At 33.2% G+C, this 14,214-nt stretch overlaps 1 protein-coding gene and 1 pseudogene across 1 annotated transcript in view; one reads left to right on the plus strand and one right to left on the minus strand.

The window, feature by feature from the left end:
* LOC145293337 (uncharacterized) overlaps nucleotides 1–14,214 on the minus strand; it is a 145,900-nt gene that overhangs the window by 15,888 nt on the left and 115,798 nt on the right. The window lies entirely within an intron of this gene.
* LOC145293615 (5S ribosomal RNA) lies at nucleotides 5,841–5,958 on the plus strand (annotated as a pseudogene).

Raw genomic sequence — 14,214 nt, forward strand, 5'->3', positions numbered from 1 at the left:
ATTACTGAGATGAGTATTATTTATTAATTTATTTATTGCGGACTATTATCCTCATCTTTTTTAGTTGTTGTTTCATGACGTATCGGCCAACTATTCCTCTGGCCTTCGTTAGGTGGTAACCGCGACGGAATAGGAACTTTGACTCTTGGGGCCCGTGGCGCAGTGGATAGAGATGTTGAATTTCAACGGTTCCAGGTAAGAATTGTCTGAAGATAGCGGTTTCAATCCTACCCAAAGCCGGCCAGAGACTTACTTGGCCAAAACGTGGTGAGACAACAACAACTATGGAAGGCAGTAATTGCTGAGAATGCAGTTAGGAGATTCTGAGTTCCTATCCTGTCGCGGTTACCACCTGACGTAGGCCAAAGGAATATTTGGCCGAAACGCCATCTGTGTTTGTTTGCAATATAACGTCAGCTGATATTTGGGCTTGACAATGAATGTTCTGGGAAAGTCACTTCTGATTAATGTTTAAAGATGAACTTCTGTACAAAACATAGCTAAGAACAAATATATAGTGCCAAATATAAATTAGCTTTGTGCGAGATTCGCAAAAGACTCAGCCGTTTCAGAACCTATGAGAAAGGAACTCGCACACATGATGTTTTTTATATAAGATTATATAAGATATAGATATAGAGATATTACTAAGATTATATAATTTTTCATAGATAACTTATTAGCAACCTCCACTCTGCACAATGGTCCAACTCAAATTGTGCAGTTGATATTGCACATAGACAGCAATCATTCCATTCAAACATAAATAGACAAAAAAAAAAAAAAAATGCCAGCATCAAAAAATCATTGTAAGAGTAAAATATCTGCAGCTAAGAGCAAAACCTCGTTGAGCCACAGGAATTAGGAATTCATAATTTTAGGAAAATCTATTACTATTCAACCAACATGACGTCACCTGCACAACAACTGATGAGGCTAAGTTGCTTGCTCATCTCAAATTTCCTACTGTGAACTGAAGCAACACGCGATGATTTGATCATTACCTCTTTCCAAATCTGTGATATCATAACAAACAGACTTTTTCAAGGCATTTAAGCTTATCCTTATTATACTATAATAAAGAAATGCTCTACTGAGCTGGTCCCTGTTCTCTCCAAATTCTACAACAAATGCCTTGCTGAATATTGCTTCCCTGATAGCTGAATAATTGGCTCTGTTGTATCGATGTTCAAGAATTCTGGTGAAAGAACTGAATCTCAAAATTATCACCCCATCAATCTACTCCCACAATTTGCTAAAATCGTTGATTGATGAATTAATCTAGTGATAGTTCACCACTTCATTCTACTACGAATATCCTTATGTCGCTGAACACATATACACAGGACAAGACTGGTGAAGCTGAATATATCTAAAGCTTTTGACAAGGTCGTACATGAAGATTTTCACATGAAAATTAATTTGTATGGTAGTTTTTATTTTTACTCACGTTCATCACCAACAAGGCACACAGCCACTTGGATGTAAGGGGCTACTATTAGGAACCATGCCTCGGAAAGATTAACAAGATGTTGGTTTATGTTACATTTAAACTTCTGTATATCGGTACGGTCAAGGAAACAGGTAATAGGAAGGGAATTCCAAAGTCTAGCTTCTCGAGGGAAGAAGCTATTAGATTAGAAAGCTTTCTGGCATTTAGGAACCTCAACGGTGAAGAGGTGTGATTTTGTTGCAAAGTGGGTTTGTCGGGGATATGTACGTTGAGGAGGCACAAATACAATGAGTTTATCAGAGTACATTCCATTAAAATATTTGTAAACAAGCACAGAGATGCAACATTGCAGTGATGGGACAGGGGTTGGAGCTTAGTGAACAAAGTGGGATCTATCAGATTGAAGACTCGTTTTTGGACCCTATCCAAAAGGGAGAGACTAGTGTTAGATGCACCAGCCCAGCTGTGGCAACAATACTCCATGCATGGGCGAATAGTACCCTTGTAGAGATACAGGATACTCTCAGGTGTGAGTAGTCTTCTAGCCTTTGTAATGTCCTCAATGTATTTATACCAGTTCATATTGCCTGTGAATGTTAAGCCAAGGAGTTTGAAGGAAGAATTCTCAGGTAGGGTGATATTTGTCATAGATATCAATGGTTGGAAAGGTGTCTTGTAATTGTTAAAGGAGAACAGCTTAGTTTTACTAGCATTAAATGTTATTATCCATTTATGGCCCCATTCCACTAATGATTCTTCCATTGTCTTAGATTAGTGTACATCCGTTCTTCCCTCATGCATGTTATAGAGCATTGTATCATCAGCAAATATACTTATCTCGAACACAATATTATCAGGGAGGTCGTTAATCAATATAAGGAATAATAGTGATCCAAGGATCGACCTCTGAAGTACTCTCACATAATTGTTTGAATGAACGTCCATCAATGACAACCTGGAAGCTTCTATTGTCTAAGAAGGACCTAATTATATTTAGTATACGTCTAGTTGTACCGTATGATTTAATTTCCATTAGCAGCCCTTTATGCCAGACTTTGTCAAAGGCTTTTGATATATCAAGGTATTACTGGATGAATATTTAATATAATACAATCCTTCTAAGCCAAAGTTAAAATCCAGGTGGTTCTTGATAGCCATAAATATACAACAATATGACATTAATTTAGGTGTGTCCCAGGGATCTACCCAGGAACTGTTATTATTCATAATGGTCATAACGATGGACGATATGGACTTATCTTTTGATGACACTATTCTTACCATTTGCAAAAAATTCTCCATTTTTGACATGTGAAAAAAAAACAAATAAACACATGCACATCCAAGACAATGTCTGAATCCTTAGAAAATCACCTCCAGCCTATAGTTAAATGGGGAAAAAATGGATGTTATCATTTAATGCTACTAAGGCAAAGCTTCTTTCCTTTAATTATAAGAAACCTTTTCAACTACCGATTGCCATGGCTAATAGTACCTTACCTGAGAGTTCCTCATGCAAATTTCTCAGTCTAACATTCATAAGTAACATGACTTGGAACAAATACATAGAAGATATTGCATAGGCTGCTGTAAGGAAGCTAGACTCCGTCTACTGTGCTAGAAGACTTCTCTTACCTAGCTAGCATCCTATATTTCTCCAAAGCAACCATTCACTAGTACGTCCAAGGATGGAATACTGTTGCCATATCTGGGCAGGAGCTGCTAAAAACAGCCTATCCTGCCTTGACAGAGTACAAAATAGACTTCGTGGCTTAGTGGGGGATACCCTTTTCTCTACCATGCAACCTCTCTCCCACAAAAGAGATGTTGCGAGCCTATCCTTGTTTTATCGTTATTTCCATGGCAGGTGCTCGTCTGAACTCCAATCTCTGGTCCCCCCTCGCAAATCTTTCACGAAAAACACCCCGTCTAGCTGAATCCATTGTGCAAAATTTCCCCCACTCTATATCTGTGTCTAAATCAAAACGCGGATTCCATGAACAAAGCTTCTTTCTTAGAACTGCACGCCTGTGGAACTCTGTTCCGTCTGCCTGCTTCCCGCCGGACTACAATTTGGATGTCTTCAAGTCCAATGTTAACAAATTCCTAATAAACCGGCCCCTTAAGTAAACACTTCATCAAATCTCCACACTAACGTAATGTACTTGCAATAACCCTTATCCCTGAGTGGCTTCCGGGCCTTGATAAGTGGTGATCACTGTGTAAAAAAAAAAAAAAAAAAAAAACCTATGCATGAAATATTGTTGTCACATTTGTGCTGGTGCACCAACTACTAGTCTCTATCTCTTAGACAGGATCTAATCTAATCATTCCCATACTATCTACTAAGCTCCGGACACTGTCGCATCTCTGTAATTTTGCATTGTTTTGCAAGTGCTTCCATGGAATGTGCTCCAATGAACTTGCTGCACTGGTGCCCCCTCAACATAAATATCAATACCTCTGGCCAACCCAACAATCAGCTAAAACCTTTATCGTATACTTTTTTTACACGACGGCACACTATTGAGTTTAGTTAAATTTTTGTGGCACACCTATCATAAAAATTAGTATTTTCTATTCATAAAGCCTTTTGCAATAAAATAAAAAACAAAGATTATATAAGCAGAGATTTTTATTCACATAAATCAACAAATCCTGTATTCAATATCTATTATAAAATAATAATGCTGAATGTCAGTGGGACAGTTGTGCCTGGTGTTTTTGTACTACTGCTGCAATATGTGGGCGAATGTGGGTGAGAGACTCTTAACTCTTTTCCAATATTTTTAAGTCTTTCAGTTTTTTATTTTTAATATTGTTTAGGTTAGACATTCCCAGTTCACAAAGGTACGAACTTGAGAATCGTAGTAAGATTTTGATGGTTTTTTTTTACTTTGAATTGAATTTGAGTTGAAATTGAGTAGTGTCATCATGATTAAGAAATTAAATGGTTTTATGAAACGAAATGAAATTAAATAGCTTCTAGCTATTATCTCTTCACAGCACACCAGTAATCATTCTGCAGCACACTAATGTGCTGCAGCACAGTTGTTGGGAACCACTGCCATAGAGGTACTCAGATGCCGGAAGGCTTTCTGTTGTAATAACTTGTTTCCTTCAACTGCTAGTCTTTGGAACTCCCTGTTTCCCCGATTATGCCAATGAGCAGAAATTTAAATGTAATGTGAACAAGTATCTTGCTGCACAACTCCCCACTCTATTTCAACAGAGTCATACGATACTGATTTTTAAGGTGGGAACAATCCAGCTTCCCCAAAAAGGAGTATTCTTGATTGGAACATTAAAATTATCTGAGTCGAAAAGGATTTTCTCTTTCACTGACAAGGACAGAAACGATAAAGTGTAGTATTAAAACAGATACAACACTTTGCTCATAGTCAATGTCATAGAATTATTAAAATTTGAATTCTGTTTATTCATCTTGCTATTAATAAAATTGTGTAACCGCTTCTTGTGTGTTACCTTTTTTTTTTCAATTTTGTTCTGGCTGAGGATGGGGCATCCTACAGGATCCAACACATCCACTTGCTATCCCATACATTCCAATCAAGAGATCTTTTTAAGGTTCTAACTGTCTTTTAAGTGCAATTGTTTGTATCTCTCTCGCACTTGGATCATAAGTTCAATCATCATAACGATGCCATTTGCAACCTCCTCTGATCCATTTGGGCGGAATAAAGAAATAGGAGACATTACTTTTGGAACAACTCTCTATCTCTCTCTTTCTGTTCCCCTCTCACTCTCTCTAATAAATACCTGTTGAGTTGTTCTCTTAATTAATTTCTATTCATCTCAATCATCGTTTCCAATCCTCTCATAGTATTGGTCATCATTTAACCAACAATCTCATTAAGTCTTACTCTGTAGTAAGCGGTGACTCATCAGTATGAAAAAAAAAATATCTGAAAAGAAAAACTTTTTACCTCCACACCCACCTCTAGAGAACGCATAACTGCTTTACCTTTCACAGAGATGAAAAATAGGTCAGCTGTCCTTGTTGCCCACAATTTTTCTGCAAAGATTTTTATGATTGAGCAAGTTCTGATAATAAGCACATACATTTTTATTTAGATTTTCATATTTTGACAAGAAAGATCAGATCAAAAATTACTTGTTTTAATTTCAGTTTTGGATTTTGCAAGTTTTTGTACCATGGCCGTTACGCTCAACTCGAAACGTGTTTGTTACAGTTCAAACCTCTCTCTCTCTCTCTCTCTCTCTCTCTCTCTCTCTCTCTCTCTCTCTCTCTCTCTGATCCCCATGTCGTTTGGTACAGTAAAAAAGGAATAACCAAACAAAAATAAATAAATTTTCTTTTTTATTTTTATTTTTTCCTGTTTTCGCAAAAGGCATTTATTACCATATATACGGCATAATCACGTTGACGCACCGGTTTCCGTCAGATCACCGAACTTAAGCAACGTTGGACCTGATCATTACTAAAATGGGTGACTATTTGGGAAGTCCAGGTGCTGTATGTAGGAGGACGTCGACACCTCCCTGCAAAAAGTTGCAAAAACCTAACGTAGTCATCTCCCCTAACGGGGATATACATGCGACTGGGGATCGCTTGTGAATTTCATACTCCCATGAAACTTTCACCTTTGGAGGAAGCCAGTTAAACCCTGAATAGGGTTGGTGCTGACTGCACATTTATTACCATTACTTTCCAAACAATGCCTCTTCTTGTTTTTTTCTAGTCTTGGAAGTTTTTAACCTTTAAAACAATAAAAAAAAAAAATATCATTCGTTAGAAAACCATTTAGTTAGTAAGTCATTCAACACCTGCAATCACTGTATAAACTTGCTCTCTCGAATTAACTATAGTACCAGTAATAATTTATTTTTAAGGGATCATCAGTTGTTTACCATGAAATACAGTTTCGGGGATTTGAATATATATATATATATATATATATATATATATATATATATATATATATATATAGTGAATGTAAGCAACCAACATATTTATCATCTCACATACGTCCACGAATAATATATATATATATTTTTTTTTTTTTTTTACACAGTGATCACCACTTATCAAGGCCCGGAAGCCACTCAGGGATAAGGGTTATTGCAAGTACATTACGTTAGTGTGGAGATTTGATGAAGTGTTTACTTAAGGGGGCGGTTCATTAGAAATTTGTTAACGTTGGACTTGAAGACATCCAAGTTGTAGTCCGGTGGGAAGCAGGCAGACGGAACAGAGTTCCACAGGCGTGCAGTTCTAAGAAAGAAGCTTTGTTCATGGAATCCGCGTTTTGATTTAGACACAGATATAGAGTAAGGGAAATTTTTCACGGTGGATTCAGCTAGACGGGGTGTTTTTCGTGAAAGATTTGCGAGGGGGGACCAGAGATTAGAATTCAGACGAGCACCTGCCATGGAAATAACGATAAAACAAGCATAGGCTCGCAACATCTCTTCTGTGGGAGAGAGGTTGCATGGTAGAGAAAAGGATATCCCCCACTAAGCCACGAAGTCTATTTTGTACTCTGTCAAGGCAGGATAGGCTGTTTTTAGCAGCTCCTGCCCAGATATGGCAACAGTATTCCATCCTTGGACATACTTGGCTTTTATATAGATAGAGAATTGCATCAGTAGTGAGATATCTTCTGGAGCGGTAGAAGGATCCCACCATTTTTCCAGCGACCTTGGCAACAGACTTGATGTACGTTCCATTTCAGATCAGGAGTAAAGGTCAAACCCAGAAGCTTGTCAAAACACGGGGCCTCACCCAGACGAGAGCCATCCATCACAATTGATGCCAGATGGGGATCAGAGCGTTGATGATGTAAGGCTAGGAGTTTGGTTTTGGATGCATTAAAGATAACCAGCCACATCTCCCCCCCCCCACCGAACCACGCGCTCGAGATCAGAGGAGAGAGAATCAGAGAGAACTTTGTCATTTACAGCCTTTGATGTGTTGCCGTAGATGGTCGTGTCATCAGCATAGATGTCAACGAATGATTTAAGTATGTGTTTAGGGAGGTCATTGATGTAGATCAGGAAGAGAGTTGGGCCCAGGATTGACCCCTGAGGGACTCCAGCATGTCAACGCAGTTTAAACATACGTCTACAACTAATTAAGCCCTTTATACTAAATGATATAAGTTTAAAGTTTTCACGTTTTTTTTTAAATAAATATATAAAAATAATGATAAAACAATATATTAAAATTATTATTAATAATAATAATATTATTATTATTAATAATAAAACAGAATAAAATTAATATTTATTATCTTTTTTATATAACATATTTAGCCATAAAAGGGGATTGAAGAAAGTAAATAAGACTAATAATTAGAAAGAATAATCTACTAATATTTATGTAGATAAAAAGAATTGTTGTTATTATTATTATTATTATTATTATTATTATTATTATTAATTTTGATATATTATTTTATCATTATTTTTTATATATCTATTTAAAAACACGTGAAAACTTTAAACTTATATCATTTAGTATAAAGGGCTTAATTAGTTGTAGACGTATGTTTAAACTGCGTTGATATTACTCGTGGACGTATGTGAGATGATAAATATGTTCGTTGCTTACATTCGCTGTCACTTTTGACATGTACGCTTTTAACGCTGATTGTGTTTTTTGTTTGTGTTGTTGTAATAACGCGTCTCGTCATTGTAATGTATAATTGTCCATAAATTAGTTGACACGCAGATCTTTTTCTCTTTTTCTCTATTCTCTTTACATTTTAAACTTCCCTTCCTATTAATTCTTACTTTCACTCTTTCTCTCTTTAACTATATTTCATCATTCTTTCTTTTCTCTTCTAGCCCTTGTTTTCTTTATAATGACCCTTTATATCGGTTTTTTTCTTTTTCTTCTCTATATTTTTTTTCTCTATTTCTTTTTTCTCCTCCTCATCATTCTCTCTCCATTATATTTTTTTAATTAGTTTTCTTTAGATTGCCCCTCCCTCTTTGCATAATTAAAGTTCTGTGTTTTAAGATTTTTTTTAACTCCAACCTTTAAAGAGTTCCTACCTAATAAAACAAAAAAAAAAGAAGAAAAAAATCCATTATTCATTGAACATTTGAATAGTCAAGTCGCCGCCTGATGATATCTGTTGTTTGATTGAAACAAATGGCTGTTTGTAGCAGCGGGATGTAAACATGTTTATATAACAATAAACAAGTATTATCAGCTCTTTTTATTGAGCACTATCTAACAACCTCGTTGAATTCACTAGTCTATTACTTTTGAATAAAAAACCCCCGAGTATATATATATATATATATATATATATATATATATATATATATATATATATATATATATATATATATATATATATATATATATATGAACAAATGATTAATAAAACATGTTAAAAAAACATCTTGAAAAAGAGTTAAAAACATATTTAATTTTAAAAAGGAAGCACAAAATAAGTGGATAGTCCTTAATCCGCGGAGTTTTGAAGAAATACATACATATATATATATATATATATATATATATATATATATATATATATATATATATATATATATATATACGACTGATCAAAAATTTACGACCACTTAAAAATCTTTAAAAAGAAACCTCCTTTTTAAGGATAGATTTTAAACTCTTCCGACTTAACGTTACTAATACTACAATCTAAAAGGTTATGGAAACAAAAAGGTACATTCCAAAAATTTTATTTAAAAATTTGCCTTTTTATTAAATTAGGCTTTTTACACATGACTAAATTATAAGACCAAGGGTATAAATTGTTAGATTCATGGTAATTCTAATTTTTTTAGTTCAGTTAGAGATTAGCAATCACTGTGTAAAGGTGTTACCATGCCTACAGCAAGAAAACTAACCGAAGTTGAGTGCTCTCGAATTCTAGGATTCCATAAGCAAGGTTTGTCACAGCGAGCGATAGCAGCTAAGGTAAATCGCAGTAAAACTGTTATTTGCAACTTTCTAAAGAAAAATGAGAATTATGGAAAAGCAAAATCCTTCGGTAGGCTCCCCAAAATTTCTCCTGCATTGAGTAGGAAAATCAGACGGGTTGTTATGAATGACAGAGGACTTTCTTCTAGTCAATTAAGGCGGTTACAGATGCTGATTGCAGTCCAATAACCATCAAAACAAAAGACACTTACAACAAAAAGGCATGGTAAATAAAAAGCGTAAACAAATTCCTCGATTGCTTCCACGTCACAAAGTGGACCGCTTAAAAACCTGGAACGTTGAAAAGTGGAAGAAAATCCTGTTTTCTGATGAGAAAAAATTAAATTTAGATTGTCCTAATGGCTTCCAGCGATATTGGCATAACAAAAACATGCCCCTTAAATTTTTTTCCACTCATCATAGTGATGGAGGGTCTGTAATGGTATGGGGTGTTTTTTCTTACAAAGGTACGATGGAGCTCTAGGTAGTGCAGGGTCGTTAGACAGCAGCTGGTTATGTTAGCATACTTCAAAAAGCATCTTTGATGATGGAGGGTCATCGTTTGTGTGGGGTGGATGGTTATTCCAACAGGATAATGCTACAATCCACACTGCAAGATGGACCTTGAGCTTTCTACATGAAAATGGAGTCCATCTCTTGGGACATCCTGCATGCTCACCGGACTTGAACCCAATTGAAAATGTTTGGGGATAGATGACAAGAGAGGTTTATCGAAATGGCAAACAATATTCAACAAAAAATGAACTTCGTGAAGCCATCTTCAGAAACTGGAGCAGGATCCCCCATACATTAATGGAAACCCTTATTTCTAGCATGCCCCAAAGAATTTTTGAAGTCATCAAAAATAGTGGAAGTAGAACTCATTATTAAGTTTGATTGTTGAATGTTTTCATACACTTTTTGTACAATTTAATAGAATTTTAGTCTCTGGTCTTATAATTTTGATCATGTATAAAAAGCCTGATTTAATAAAAATGTAAATTTTAAAAATAAATCTTTGGAATGCAGTTTTTTGTTTTCATAACCTTTTAGATTGTAGTATTGGTAACCTTAAGTCAGAAGAGTTTAAAATCTATCCTAAAAAAGTTTTTTTTTAAAAGATTTTTAAGTGGTCTTAAATTTTTGGTCAATAGTGTATATATATATATATATATATATATATATATATATATATATATATATATATAAAGGGCAATGTGTGTATGTATGTTCAGCTAAAAGTAAAAAAACTACAAAACAAACACCCACAAAGTTGGTATATCTTTGATCGGCATTGTCTATAAACGTGAAATCGTCTGTGTGTCTGTCTGTGTGAGTACATTTCCCTACCAAATTACACTGTCAATTTTCAGTCGACAGACTCGAGATTTGAAACAAAGGGTATTGAGATTTGGGAAAATCTTTTTAATCGGATTTTGGCCAGACATTTGGCTATCAGGGGGTCAAAGTTCAAAGATTTGACCTTTGAAAATTCTACCAAACTCCTTCGCCAATTTTGGGTCTAAATGCTTGAAATTTTAGATGTAGGTTCATTGGACATGGATCAAATTTTTAATTGGATTCGAGCCCAAAACAATAAATGTTATTGGGATCAAAGTTTAAAAGAAAGTTGACCTTTTAGCCAATTTTTGGTCTAAACATTTGAAATTTTACATAAAGTGTATTCAGACATAGACCAAGTTTTTTAATCGGTTTTTGGCCAAAAAATTGACTGCAAGATTTTACCTTTGCGGTCTCTAGCAAACTATTCAGCCAATTTTGGGTCTAAAAGTTTGAAATTTTACATAAAAGGTATTTAGATATGCAGCAAGCTTTTAAATCAGTTTTTAGGCGAAAATTTGGCTGCCAAGAGGCCAAAGTTGTTGCAAACTCTACCAAACTCCTCTACCAATTTTGGGTCTAAACACTTGAAATCTTAGATGAAGGTTGAGTCAAACCTTTTAATGTATATATATATACATATGCACATAAAGTTATAAACAGTACATACGGCCCGAGCACAGCCAGGCTGAACTACGAGTATATAAAAAATTCAGTCTTTGGTAGCCGACTGGGACAGGTTTCGTTTGGGGAGGGGGGCTTTATTTTTTAGCTATTCCCAGTGTTATATCTTATATAAAGGAGACTTACATTATTATTATTTTCAATGAATTAAAAACAGAGAGAGGAATAGGCTGGACAAAAGGAAAAGAAGGTGGGAGAGAGGGATGTTGAAAAACGGGCAATTGAGAAGGGATGGAGAGTGATAGAAAGATTGAAGTTTTAATATAAAGATGCTATACGCACATTTTAACCTCTTCTGTTTTCATGGCTTCAGGCAACATCAGGTAGTCTTGATAGTATATATATATATATATATATATATATATATATATATATATATATATATATCTATATATATATATATATATAGTAGGACAACAAGAGTATGAAATGAAGACACAAAACTATATATTGATAGATCATTTATTTAAGGGAATACAGGCAAAATTTGGGGGATAGAAGGGACTCTTTATGCCAAGTGTCTTCATTTCATACTCTTGTTGTCCTACTGTATAAGCTCCAATAATTATTGTTGAGCTTGACATTATCCGGATAAGTCTCATTTGTGGAATTGAACTTTCTCTTTTCCTTTTAATTAAGCTATATATATATATATATATATATATATATATATATATATATATATATATATATATAGTGATAAAATGATTCTAATTATATTAGTGATATATATATAGTGTATATTATATATATATTATATATATATAGTGAGATATATATATATATATATAGTGTATATTATATATAGTGATAAAATGATTCTAATTATATTAGTGATATATATATAGTGTATATTATATATATATTATATATATATATAGTGATATATATATATATATATAGTGTATATTATATATAGTGATAAAATGATTCTAATTATATTAGTGATATATATATAGTGTATATTATATATATATATTATATATATAGTGATATATATATATATATATATATATATATATAGTGTATATTATATATAGTGATAAGACAATTCTAATTATATTAGTAATATATATATATATATATATATATATAGTATATATTATATATATTTAAGCAACGTTGAGCCTGGTCAGTACTAAATGGGTAACCATTTGGGATTTCCAAGTGCTGTATATGCTCTTCGCTTATCTCGGCATTGTTTCCAGTCGTCATGGGCTTCTCCTTCCCTTTCCTCACAATTACACGTGCAGCTGCCCTTCCAGGGGATATCCTTTGTTTTTCGAGACTAAACAAAGGCATTGAATATTATATATAGTGATGAGACAATTCTAATTATATTAGTGATATATATATATACATACATACATACATACATATATATATATATATATATATATATATATATATATATATATATATATATATATATAGTGCATATTATATATCGTGATAAGACGATTCCAGTTATATTAGTGATAAGACGATTCCAATATTTTTTCTTGATTCTTATACAATTACTGATTCCATGGTAAATTCCCGATTCCGATATAATTATTGATTCCGATTCTTAATATATATCTATAAACATGGCGTTGTTATTTTCCCCCGATTACCCTAAACACACGTTAAATTTCTTAAATGAAAAAATAAAAACTTGGAGGAGGAGTAATATGCAGATGTTAGTTTTACTGGTTGATTAAAATCAATAAATATTTTTTTATTACTAATACCAGTGAAATATTTTGTTTTAAGCAAAATCGAATAAAAAAGACAATTGAATGAATCGGTTTTTGTATCGGAAAATATACACAAATTTTCTGATTCCGATACCCCAAAAAGTTCCGATTTTTCTGATTAATTATGCCAACGCTATTATATATATATATATATATATATATATATATATATATATATATATATATATATATATATATATATATATATATACGTATATATATGTGTGTGTGTTTGTGTGTGTTTGTGTGTGTGTGTGAAGGGTGTGATTTCCATATAGAAACGTTGATTTAATTTGAATAAAATATTGAATAAAATATTCTCGCGTTGCTTACGTACAGTTTCAACATTTCAAAATACAACCGCTGAGATACAACGCGCGGCTCTTTACAAACAGACTTTTCTTTCTCCAACTTTACAACATGGCAAGAAAGAAGAAAAAAAAAGAAATAAAAAACATACTGAAGATGGAGTTTAACCCCCAAATATATTTATGTTACAAATTTCAAACAAGTAAAATATTTGTTTATTTTCCTAATATTACGTTGTGATTTGGCTTTCAAGCGCACTTGATGCATATTCCATTATTTATTTATATATATATATATATATATATATATATATATATATATATATATATATATATATATATATATATACTGTATAAGCAAAATCAAGACTTCAAAAAAGGTGTTGATAGCAACAAGAGGTGTATTTCGTTTTACGTTACAATTGTTTCCATGATAGATCGACAATTTCAAACATTATGGCGTTTGAAAATTTTCACAAAAACAAGCATTTCTTCAGACATTATGAATAAAAACACTCTTGGCAATAGAACATTGTTTAAAGGAAAAGAAAAAAGAAATATTCCCTTAACGGAAAAAGAAGCATGTGAAAAACATACATTCTGGAGGTAACCTCCGTGAAAAGCACATTTAAATGTTAATATATCACCTAATTTTCGTATCCTTATTTAAAAACAAAGTCATAAGAAATTTCCACAAAAAACCCTTAGTCATTTAAAAAAAGTTTTTTTTAATATATCCCATTCGTT

The sequence above is a fragment of the Euprymna scolopes genome, chromosome 14, assembly GCF_053919585.1.
Source record: "Euprymna scolopes isolate OS-2025 chromosome 14, ASM5391958v1, whole genome shotgun sequence".
NCBI lineage: Eukaryota > Metazoa > Mollusca > Cephalopoda > Sepiida > Sepiolidae > Euprymna > Euprymna scolopes.